At 46.0% G+C, this 12,987-nt stretch overlaps 1 protein-coding gene across 11 annotated transcripts in view; it reads right to left on the bottom strand.

The window, feature by feature from the left end:
- The window catches only part of AOPEP (aminopeptidase O (putative)), a 325,938-nt gene that overhangs the window by 239,565 nt on the left and 73,386 nt on the right, over positions 1-12,987 (bottom strand). The window lies entirely within an intron of this gene.

Below are 12,987 nucleotides of genomic sequence, written 5' to 3'. Positions count from 1 at the left end.
CCTCAGAAGAGAACACCATGCCACTAAATAGAAGAGAGAGAGAGAGAGAGAACTCACTAAGACTTACTAGTAAAAAGAAGCCCAGGATGTAATGTTAAGTGATAAAAGGCTCAAAGTAAACAGGGTGTGTGTTCTGCCTCCTTCTGTGTAAGAAAAGGGAGGAGAAGTAAAATCTATGTAGTTTTACTGGGTATTTATTATTGCATTTGCACAAAGAGACACAGGAAGTTATATAAAAGGCTAATAAATGTACCTAAGGAATGAAGAATAAGGTAGACGGGAAAAGAGGTAAGGAACAAAAATAGAAAACAATTTCACTGAAGAAACTTACGATTCAAAGTCCCTTTAAGGTTGACTGCTCTGCAAAAGTGTCTTGAGCCATTCCCATTCTGGCCTACAGGACTATCTCAACCAACACAGGTGGGTACTGTTTACAAAATGCTGTGTATGTTTCAGGGAGAGGGGCCTTGGGAAGGCAGCCTGAGCAGGGCTGGCGTTCAAATCAGAGCAGAGCAGGACGTCACACCACCCTGCTGCTGCTCGCCCCCCTCCCTCCTGGCCTTCTTCCTAACTCGGAGCCTCTCTGGCTCCATTTGGAAGCAGCAGCTTCCATCACCCAGTCCTCTTAAGCACAGGTCAGATAATGCCTGTGATACCACCAAGAACGGACCAGACACAGCTCCCTCATGAGTGGACAGGGCTCCATCTCTGATCCACAAATGATGGGGAAAGAGATCAAGGTCACAGAGCTTTCTCCAACTGGTGGACCCAGAGCCCCAGGGGCCTTGGACAGTCCAGCTGAGTCCACACGGTATCCCAAATCCCCAGATGACCGGGATTCCTTTTAGATGTGGAAAAGGAACTAAGAAATGCATTTGACCTGAACCAAAGATGTCCAGTAGTTTTTTTTTCTGCTGTCAACTTTTTATGGAGGAGAGGGGAAGAAAAGTTAGTATGTAAACTACTAAAATTCATACATCCTTGAAGGAAGTCCTCACAGGAATGTAGGCGCTACTCTAAAATGCTCTTTCATTGAATTGAGAAATTCCATTTGTACAGTTTGAGTAATCTGGACTCAATGACTTTTCGTAACAAACCGTTCATGTTTTCATGCTACCATGGTAACTTATCACACCTATTTTTATTTTCTCCCTGGAGCTATTATTTCAGAAAATCTTGGACATTCTGGATTGGTAGGGACCGCAGAGTTTGTGATTCACGCTAATAAGCAGCCAGTCTTAGGTGCTTTTTGATCCATAGAACTATCACATTCCTCTAAGCCTACTGAAGCAAGAGACCAATATTTGCCAAGAGCCTACTATGTAGCAGGTATGTTTCACATGATCGTATCTACTGCAAACAGGAGTCTTGGAGGTGAGCAGTCTAGGGATTTTTACAAATGAGTAACTGGGCTGAGTTTCACAAGTCCATAGCGCAGCTACATGACATCTAGTCTTTTCACTCCGAAACCCGTGTCTTTCCATCATCTCACATGGCGTCCCCAGGAGTGGAAAGACTATACAGGCTCTGAAAAAGCACGCAGTAACAGCACAATGGTTCAAAAGGCTCACCAAGGAGAAATAAACCAAAGGAAAGGATATTAAGTGCACTTGGTTGCCTGGGGCTTGTTCGCTCACAGGTCTACAGGTTTCTACTCCTCAGCTCCAGCAAACAACCCATCATTAGAATCCATTTGCCCTACGCCTCAGAGGCCAAGAGCCACAGAAGCCTAGGCCCTGCTCCTGGCTGTCAGCACCTGCTGAGACTCATCGCCCCACAAGATAAACTACGGGGCGGACCAGAAAGCAGAGCTGGCCCTCCCTGGGGGATGGAAAATCGCAGCAGGGGCTAGGCAGAGCGCCTCTCTGAGTAGGAGGGATGCCATGGGGAGAGCCATGGCAGGGCTGGTCCTGAAGGAAGCTGTGGGGAGCCTGTGACAGCTGGGCCATGGCAGGGCTGACAGCTTGTCTGTGAGATTCAAATGAGGGAGAATATATATGAAGACCCTCTGCAAGCTGTAAAGAGCTGCTCAGGTGGTATCACCACTAAAGAATCGGGAGGAAAAGGATCCCAAGTAGCTCAAAGCCACTGACTCTTTCCTTTTTTTTTTTTTTTTTAAGATTTTATGTATTTATTTGACAGAGAGAGAGCCAGAAGAGAGGGAACACAAGCAGGGGGAGGGAGAGAGAGAGAAGCAGGCCCCCCGCTGAGCAGGGAGCCGGATGCAGAGCTTGATTCCAGGACCCTGGGATCACGACCAGAGCCAAAGGCAGATGCTTAATAACGACTGAGCCACCCAGACACCCCCTGACTCCTCTTTCCAATCCTAAGGTCTAATGCTGCTTTTGTTTGTACAGGTAAAAAAGGAGGAGTCCATGTACATTAGTCAGCCTGGATTTTAATGACAGAAACCCAACTCAACCAGCTTGGACCAAACAGAGTCTGTGTGAAGGCTCACAGACCATGGGAAGAGCAGGGGACGTGCGTGCCATTTCTCTTCCATTCTCGGAGACCCGGTCCAGTCACTTCCACACTCAGACTCCTCGGCCGCCTCTACCCCTCAGTCCCAACTGGGACTTGCGCCGATCCTAAATAACAAGGTTCCAGTACAGAGGTGCCCCTGCGGCGGTATGCCTGAAGTGTGTGTGGGGCACGTCCCCAGGAGGGAGACAGTGTGGTGCACGGCCAAGCCTGGGAAGGTTCCGGGGGTCTAGGGAGGACAGGCTGACGGGCACTGGTCTCCTCTTGGATCCTGAGTCAGATCTCGGTTGACAGCCTCCCCCCGCCCCCCTGCCACTCCTCGGCCACCTCTGTGAACACAGCTGGTGGTAACAATGTCAGTTAGGTGGCTAGATCTGGGCCCATTTCTTTCAGACCTTGAAGGAAGTATTACAAGAGTGGTAAGATAGATATTTGGTCTCGAGAACAGGCACCTTCTTTGTCATCTCTTCTTTTAGAAATATAGAACAGACTTCCCTGTAAATCCCTCATCGTATCCTCGAATAACTTGAAAATAAAGAGCCATCATCTGTATCCTCGAATAACTTGAAACTATCCTGGTACTGGCAGGCACAAGGCTGAATCCAACGGGCTCCTTTTGTTTGTCCATTCACTCTTCACACCCCAACTTCCAACACCACCATGTATGACTCAGAAAGCAGAGGGGAGACTCAAAGTGGAAAAACGTAAATTTCAAACAGCTGCAACAGAGGTGACCATGGACCACATAGGTGAGGCCAAAATCATTCCCAAACGTGTCTCCCCAGACAGCACTGAGGCTGAGGAGGGGCCCCTACCCCCTACCCCAGGGAGACTAGTTACCAGAACGAATGGGCAAGGGGCTGGGCTGGAGGGTCCTGGAGGCTGGCAGGCTTTCTGGGCCCAATTTTCTGCGGTGGTCTGGGGCCTGAGCCCCCTACCAAGCAGTGTGCCCTGCTGAGCTCTGGGGCCCATAATTTCCTGATTGCTTACAGCTCTGCAAGAAGATATCAAAGCGAGGAAGAAATGGTTTGAAGCCAAACAGAGGGGTGAGAGAGCAGGGAAGGCTGATTGGGGGTGGAGGGAGTCTGGAGGAGATGGGGGGTGGGAAGGGCTTGAGGGCGAGGAGGGGTAGGCCAAGGGAGAAGAGAAATCAGAATTAAATGAGAACAGCGTTTGTAGCTGGGCCCCTCTCGGTAAAGTCCTGCCATGCATGCATTAACCCTCCATCGATGAAAACAAAATCCAGGGACCTGGTGCCTGCCTGCTGGGGCACATAAAGCTTAGGGGATATAATATCTTCCAGGTGGGTGTGCCCAGGAGCACACAAAGGTGCTTGACAGGTCGTTTAAAACTGACTGTCAAGGTCAAAACAACACCACCTGCAGGTACAACTAAAATGTCTTCATCCATCCCCTCCTTCGGGTTCTCTGTTGTTGTTTGTTTTAAACCAAAGCACAGTTTGAGCGGCAGACAAGCCTGACAACTGTTCAAACATATGTACGTGCAACTTATTAGCTTGCAAATGGAGGTATCTGGAGGCTAAAAACAGGGGGTGAGGCGAACAAGTCAGCTGCCATCTCCGAGGGGGCGAGGGGAGGGGGTGTCGGCTGTAAATGGCTGGGCTGGAAGATGAAGGCCTTCATCCAAGGAGTGTGCTCCTGATGTGGGATTTGCAAATGCTGTTTTGCACGGAAGGGGCACTGAGCAGAGGCGGTTATTATGAAAGGAAGGGGCCCTTGCCCTTGAGATCTGTTTATTTTGCAATTAACCAGGAGTAAGAGAGGCCCCTTCTGAACCTTGTGCTGCGGGCCTAAAATTTAAACGCCCACTGCTGCCTAGGTGGGGTGCACTGCCCAAGGAGTACAAGAAAATCCCAGGCTTACGATCTAACTAGCTCTTACATCAAAAAGAAAATATACGTGGATGTAAACTGCAGAATGAAACTGAATCACCTCCACCCCTGTTCAACATAAAAACTGAAACCTAATTAAATCAAAGAATGTTAAGGCTTTAAGACACTCTGCAGGCAATTCCAAATCAGCCCCTTACTTTTTTCAAAGAAAACTGGGCCAGGGACGCCCAGTGACTTGCCTGGGATCCTGGCCTGTCACTGGGCCCGGCTCCTCGGAAACACACCTTCCTTAGGGGTGACAGACAAGCAGGGAGCATCACCACGGGGCTTCCCCGCCATCCTCTCTCCTCAGTCTGACACCCTCACCTGAGAGCAGACGGCAGGGTGCGGAGTCTGAGAGCTCCCAGGAGAGAGTTAACCTGTCACAGAGAGTCACTGGTAACACCTCAGCAGAAGCACCTGCACGGATGTGTTAACACTGCGGACGCCGAGACCCTGCTGCTGACCCACTGGATCAGAGTCTCTGGCGGGACCCAGGTTCAAGGGATCCCAGGGTTCTAGCCCATCCACTGGGGTGCAAGAAGAGGCAGAAATTCTTAATTTTTTTTTTTCTCCAGGTGCCTGGGTAGCGCAGTAGGTTAAGCGTCTGACTCTTGATTTCGGCTCAGGTTGTGATCTTGGGATCATGGGATCGAGCCCGGGGTCACGGGATCAAACCCTGAGTCAGGCTCTGGGCTCAGTGCAGCGTCTGCTTTAGATTCTCTCTCTCTCTCTCTCCCTCTGCCCCTTCCATTCGTGTGTGCGTTCTCCCTCTCTCTCTAAAACATGAATAAGTCTTTAAAAATATTTTTTTCTCATCCTCCTAAATTTCTATTTTTGCGTGTATTTTGTAGTGTACCCAGTATATTAACACTGTACTAAATGTATACAACTTATAAACACATATAAATATATGGAGGGGGTGACTGTTCAAAAAGAGATGTATAATCAGAAAAGCATGGGGCGTCCTGCACTGAGCCATGGGCCCATCTTCCTCACAGCGAAAAGGCAAGGCCCTTGCCAGGGCCTGAACACATGGCAGGCCTTCAAGTGACACTGATACAGTGAAAGGTGGACCCCACAGCTGGCTGTACAATGGACTCCAGGATATTCCGGAACAGAATCACTTCTCAAAGGTTTGTTTTGAGGAGGTGGTTTCTTCGAGACCACGATGGTCCATGGAAAGCACAGTATCAAGGGGGACCCCTGGGCACGGCATACGGAGGAACACTGCACCTTCTGGCCCTGTCTTCAACAGGCACATACACACCAGGATATTAAATCAGGATAATAAGGATATTAAAGGCTTTCTTAGAAGTCCTCCAGCAGAGACTCCATTTTAACTCTGTTTAATCCATTCATTTCCTGAATTAATTAAGCCACAGTTCCTTTTCCCACATTATTAACATTCCACAAAACTAGTCTTCCCTGGAACCTGCTTTAGAAAACCCTACTTCAGACTAAAGGTCTCCTATTTCCTTGCAGTCACAGAATCATCAGCATTCATCACACCTGTCCACTGATACACATCTACGAATGAATTCTTGGCTTTGCCCATCCAGGCCTTTCCAACTGTCAGCTTTCCATAGGATGTTCAGAAATGGCGCGTGTGTGGTAAAAGCCAGAAACTGCAGCTGGTTCGCTCTCGGAGTAGGCCCTCAGGGTCTCTTCTTGGAGGAGACCAACTCAAAAATGAGGATCTGCCATCCACAGTGCCCACAACTCAGCAAACTGGCCTCTAGGGAGCAAAGGCCCACGGTGGGTCTCCAAGATCACAAGAGCACCCCCTCCTCCTTGCCCATCCCAAGTCCTGGCCGGGGAGCCCAAGTATCATTCACACTCTCCTGAAATGGAATTGTAAGATTTCCATTTTATGGTGAGAAGGGGAGGTGGTTATTTTCAGCAAGCTAACTGGGAAAGTGAAGGGCAGATTTGGCATTCTGTCTTCCCGGAACAATGTCTAGACTTTCCGAGGAGTCACCTCTATAAATAGCATGGTTAGTTAACCAAGAAATGTAACATGTTCTCCTCCGAGCTCCACTCGGGTTAAGTCAGGGTGAACTTTTGCATTATACCTGCAAATCCCACAAAATAATCAATTTCTTAAAAAGTAATCCGTTTTTTAAAGGAGCGCTTCCTCACATCTTTGGCCTTTTACGTGAACACCACTTAACAAAAGGTAGCTGTTACCCTCTTCCAGTTACATTTCAGGGGTGGGGTGAAGTGACAAGGCAATTTCTTACCCACTTTGTGCATACAGGCCTCCTTGGCTCAGATGTCGGGGGGTTCCAGGTGCATACTGGCTGTAATGCAACAGAGCCAATGTTCCCACCGAGCAGAGCTATTCATACACTGTACCTTGCTTGAGGACTGTTTCCAGAGTTGGTGTTTTCCCCCAAAGGAGTCTAGCCTTCAAAGAAATACGTACACAGCTCTGTGCCCATATATATATATATATATATATATATGGCACAGTCCAGAAGCTGGGAGCATTTGTTCCCTCTGTGTAGTGGTCTGAGGAGTGAGAACCCTCAAGACTGGGAATATTCCAACTCAGGCAACTTTGTGCATTAAATTCCATTGTTCTTTCTCACCCAGGGAGTGGATGTTCTACTCAGTAATGATGCTTCTGTGGAGAAATAAGTTGGGGGGGGGCGGAAATAAAAGGTTTTTCTTTGCAACGGAAAAAGGGAAAGGTAGTGCTGACCGGCCATCTCAGGCTCAAGGGCTGGAAGAGATTAGGGGCCTATGGAGAGAAGATTACAAATGTAGGCAGAGGGATGATTGCTTCAGGAAGGCCTTTCAAAGACCTGACAACTTCTCTTGAAGGATGGCCCCAGCAGTGTTCTGTGAAGGTAGGACTGTCAGTCTATGTGTGTGGAGAACAGTTCAAAGAAAACAAAACACTTAAGCGTAATCTTTCAGAGAGTGAGGAATCGTGGCGTAATGATGATAAAATGCTACTTCTGGGTCTGACAAGCAGCGCAGCTGTTTGATGGCAAGAAGAAGATTCTGGCTAAGCCAAAAGCTGTGAGTTCACTCTGCTGTTGTTCCAACAGAAGAGAGAGAGAGAGCCTGGCCCCAGCATACTCATGTGATCCAGGAATTTGCCTGGTACCCAGATTTTGTGGCCTACTCAAAATGAGCCCACGGTGAATGCTTATCTTCAGGTAGACTCAATGACACTATGATTTCCATGGGCAGACCCTGAAGCAAATACATGTAGCTCAGAAAGCATTACAGAAAGCACTCGCTTAAGTCTGAGCCCCAGATTCCGAAAGCCATCCCAGGATGAGGCCCTTGTCCTTCTCTTGCTGACTTGCTGGCTCTACGTGACTCGGGGACGTTGCAGATCTTCCTGCGTCTGCTCCACGAAGAAGAGAGCACACGTACAACTTCACGCTACCTGCCTCACTCAGTATAAGCTGGTATTGTCAAAACTAAAGCCAAGGGCTTTCAGAGTCCCAGAAGAACCCGATCTTAGGAATACCGATTTCCGTTTAAAGAAAGACACAAGAACTAGAACACAGGAGAACCTTCTCTATAAGATAGGAGGGAAACAAAGTCAGATAATTTTTTCAAGACGAAAAAGAGAGATCAAAAACAAAATGGAGACATGAACACAAAGAAAAGCGACAAAGGGGATGCTTGTGAGTTCAGCCTCCTGGCGTGGCCCGCACTACTCACCCACGTGTCCATCACTACAGCAGTGGCAGGGGTGCCAGTAAACAAAGGATGAAAATCTCGAAGGAAAAAGAGAAGGATGGTACGAACTGCTTTCTATCATTCGCACCCACCTACTTGAAAAAAGAGGAGAATTATGCTCGAAAACAAGGGAAAGAAATGCCCCTTCAAAATATTTTTAAAAACAATCATTCAGAAAGAAATTTGAGAATTTGAGAGTTTGGGAGACAGAGAGCAATAACAAGGAAACAAAACCCACACACAGACCCTCCCCCCAATCCTCAGCCCATCAGAGAGAGCAGGAGAGCTGGCAGCCCTGGTGAAGAGAAAGGTACACTCGTTTACGGCTCACATCAGATTCCCAAAGGCAAGAATCACTATGGCTGCATCCTGCATTGAAACCATGGGGTCCCAGCCCCCCAAATGTAAAGGACTGTTTAAAAATACGGCAGTTTCAGTTTGGGCGGCGGGGGGAAATCAAAAAATTCACATAAAAGCTAACAAAGAACAAGCACAGAAAATGTCCAAAGCTGTGAAACCCTTACTACTTAAGATAATGACAGAAATTTATGACCGCTTCCTTCCCCGGCAGAAAGGAGCACAATTAGAAGGCTGAAAACAACAGGCCCTTTGTACCAGCATGTTATGTTTTGCTTGTTCTATTACACATTGGCTGGGAGATAAGAATAAACAGGACAACACCCTGTCTAACCCCAGGAGGAGGGGGCGGAGGGAAAGCTGGTGACGTTCATTCTTGGGCATGTATGTGCACACCGTTCATTCCCAAATTGAGGTACTTGAGAAAATTGTGCCTGCAAGAGTCAGGAACTAGTATAAGCACCCAGAAGCCTTTTATTGCACAATCACATCTTTTAGAGCAAGCCATGTATAATAGAGAGCTTTATAGTCTTTCTCCACTGGGAAGCACACTGAAGATATTTAAGTAATTGATGATTATTTCTCTCTGCTCTCTATCAATCCTATTTTTGTTCAGTCTTTGAGAAACTTAAAAATCGGGATGAGCAAACATAGAAACACCAGCTCTCTCCCTGTGACCTCATGTGTCAAAAAAGCTGGGAAGGAATCCACCAGCAGCCAGCAGGGAAGGGAAACGTGGCGCCCTGGCACTGTTTTCTCCCTGCTCCACAAAGGGAGAGTTGATGGTCCTTGCGCTAGGAGCTCTGATGCCCCCGCAGTGGCCAATTCTGCTCAAAGACAGCAGTTGCTAAGCCAAGTCAGGTTCTAACTAGCCAATCACAAGACGGTATGACACTGCTGGTCCTCATAAAACTGAGAAAAGACTTGACCTCTCTTGCGACTCTCTCCCCGTAACACCTGACGGCCCGGAACCATCAATCCCCTCTCAATCTCTGCAATTTCTTGGTGGCTCTTCCTAGCTCTCCTCATACTGGTGCACGGGTAGCTTGCTGACCCAAGACCTGAGGGACCATGAGGCCACCTGGCACCCAAAATGAGCGTAAGAAAGGAACTAAGAAAAGCCACTCTAAAAGCTCATTGCCCTCCAACCACACTGGCCTTCTTTCTGCTCCTCCAGCCCATCTCAGTCGTTCCCACCTGGAGGCCTTTGGACCTGAACTCCCTCAGCCTGGGCTGCTTCCCCCCCCCGCCCCAGATTGTTCACAAGGCTGACTCCTTTCTGTTCTTCAGTCTTGTGGTACCTGCCACTCTTTAAAGAAGCCTTTGCCTGCCGCCCCCACCAGGCCCTAATGATCACTCTGTCACTGACTTGGTTTTTACTGTTCATAGCATACATCTTAGTTCCTGGTTTTTAGGTACACAATTCTCTCCCCTGACTAGAATGTAAGTTCTGTGATGAGAGAGATCGCATCAATCTTGTTCACCCCTGTAGACTCAGCATCTTAAATCCTACCTGGCACACGGTATTTGCTTAATAAAAATTTACTGAAAGGATGAACAGATGAATAAACAAACAATGAACAGATGAACAAGACAATCTGGTACGAAACCAGTAGAAAAACATGTCAAAGCAGAATTGTCACCTAATGTCAGCCACACTGCCACTTTTTTTTTTTTTTCCAACTTTCCAAGTGGAACCAAGGATGAAGCTACCTGTGAACGGTAGAGCTGGGAAGCAGAGTCACAGAAAACACAGCTTTTTTTATTCAGTGCTCTAGACAAAAAAACGCTCTGAAATGATCTGCAGGAGATTCTTGAAATTCAAATTGAGGAGGAAAAAAAAAAGAATGTATTTGGATGTCAGCAAGGTAGTTCTGCCAACCTAATTATGCCCCGTGACATGTAATTGTGAGCTGCTGAAAGACAAATGGCAAAGCAAAGCATTTATCATAAACACGGACAGAGGTAAGACTGAGGTGTTAATTTTTAAGCAACTGTCATAAATCTGGTTCCAGGATATTATTCCATTAACATTATTATTATTATTATAACAAAGAGTGTAAGCATGATGATGAGCTCCTTTCATGTATTTCTCAATACCTGGGAAATGAGGCTTACTAGTCCATCCCTAGCTGAGACACCTGAGAAAATACGAGAGCACAATGGAAATGGCAGAGTGCTAATTATACCAACATGAAGAGAGTGTGTCTATATGTTGAAGATTCACTTCAAATGCATTCATATCTTTGGCTAGACACCATATTACTCAATCCAAGAGAGGTACACTCCACAGCTCCTTATACAGCAGACTCGCCTCTATGGAAGGCACAAGCAAAACGAAACAAAAACAGAAAGCCTACACTCACTAAATGAGACAATTATGAACTGGAACTAGTCAGTAGTGTCTTAAAGGCAAACTAGGGGTTTTTCTCAGAATCGGAACAGAATGAAAGCATCTCTCCCCTGGAACAGGGATTGAGAAAAGGGGGTGTTGGTAAGTCATGGTTCCTCTTAAAGAAAAGGTGACCGAAAACCATGACGCACAGTCTTGATAGATGTTCGCGTTACTGCTGTGTTGGAAAAGCATTCCAAGTTCTAGAACGTCATCTTTGTGTCATTTACCTTCTGATTAATTGATCCATCATTATCATACATTCAAATTACACAAGTGTGTTTCTCCCCACTTTACTGAAATATCAGAACCGGGCTCCAAAGAAAGAGGAGAGTTTTAACATTATCCATACAAACTATGATGTGTAGTATTTCAAATACAATGAAATCTTTACGGATGTCATCCAAAAATTTTAAAAACTCTTCAAAACGGTTACTAACAATTTACCCTCTTTGGTTCATGTGGGAATGTTTAATACCATTCACCAAAAAAGACTACTACAATGGTATAAAATGGTATTCATTACGATTAGGACCTAATCACTATAGAAGTCCAGAGGTATGGAATTTATGATCTTGCATACATGTTTATAAAATGTGGACTCGGCAAAGAACCATTTAATCTACCAAGAAATCCTTTGATCTCTAGTGCATTACAACGAACAGAACAATGACAGGTCTCAGTACAGAGGTCTTTTGGGATGACTCCTACTAGACTTGGGATTTCTCTGTTCCTGTTTAGGGTACAGAGCTGACCTACAAGACTGTCATTTTTTGTTCCAGCTTTGCTTTTACAGAGCCCCAAGCAAAGCCCTGACCATAAATAAGGCAGCCGGGCCCCGGGAGCCAGCTGAGTCATAAACCCCACTCAGTCGCATGTGGCTCAAGGTGTCGGGATCCCGCGAGAGTCAAGCCAAGCAAGTGGAATCAATTTAGGGCAGAGTTAGGGAAAACAGAGTGCTTCCCCCCCGCCCACCTCCAACTGGCAGTGGAAGATACCACAATCCCCCCTCTGCAGCTCAAATAGGGGGAACAGTAACTAAGCCCAGGAAAACATCGAGACCGGGGCAGACTACTTCCACAGTCTAAAAAGAAAGAAAAAAAATGGGGGAAAATGATATTTGACAACCAACCACAAATTTTTAAATGTACGGGTCTTCTGTTTTTAAGTATAAAAGCAGTCTTGTTGCTGCTGAGTTATTATCACCACCACATTTTCTGACATTCGTGCCCAGTACTATTTGGCCTTAGGGTTCTTCGGGTTCTTACTTTCAAAATACAGAGTTAAGCATGTTTAAGTCACTTTAAATATCTCAAAAAGCAGCAAACTCACTGCCTACCTGCTTGGGCACGCAAACTTGCAAAGAGAGGCTTTACAGAATGGCCTGCAGGTCGACAAAGTCTGGTTTGGGCAGACCGCTGTCAGGAAGGAGCTACAGAAAATGAGGTCCTCTGTATGAAAAATACCCTGCCTTTGGTTCCCTCGGGTCAGAACTTGGAACTGTTAGCAAACATGCCCTGAAAAACTGCAACTCTCATAAAGTGCTAAAAACTCCCAAATAAATACAGCCCCTCAAAACTGGGTACAAATGAGAAACATTTAATGAACAACCCTTTCTTTGCCAATAATTCTGCTTAAATTAAGTCCAGCAGACTCTTCAAAGGGACCAAAGAAGCCCCCTTGTTAAGACAAAGCCTATATACAGACATCCCAAACAATATTGATGCACATTACCAAATATATATAATTATCCTAGTTTCTACATTCCCATTATCTTCATAAATACAGGATAAAAAATCAGCCTAAATGACTTTCTCAGACCTCCTCAAGGATTAAGACTAGCCAGCCAGTTTTAAAAAGTATACGTATGTAGTAAAGATCAAAAGCAAATGTTCTGGTCAGTTCTTTTCTACTCATGGGTTTTACTAAGAATGTATGCAGTTTTCAGGGAAAACACCACAAATGACAGCTGTTCAAAAGCATGGAAATTAATTGGCAGCAGGAATTTCCTTGACTAATAGGGAAAAACTTAAAGTCACATGTTTTGATGAGCTTATTTTTCCTATCCTTAGTCAAGCATATTCACTGTTAATGATTAAGATTTTTCAAACAGAAATATAACCAAGTAAAATCCTGAGTGCATAGTAAGTAAAATACTGAG

Source organism: Ursus arctos, unplaced genomic scaffold, assembly GCF_023065955.2.
Source record: "Ursus arctos isolate Adak ecotype North America unplaced genomic scaffold, UrsArc2.0 scaffold_33, whole genome shotgun sequence".
NCBI lineage: Eukaryota > Metazoa > Chordata > Mammalia > Carnivora > Ursidae > Ursus > Ursus arctos.
Note: the sequence above shows the minus strand (reverse complement) of the source record. Positions and strands in the feature narration are given on the sequence as shown.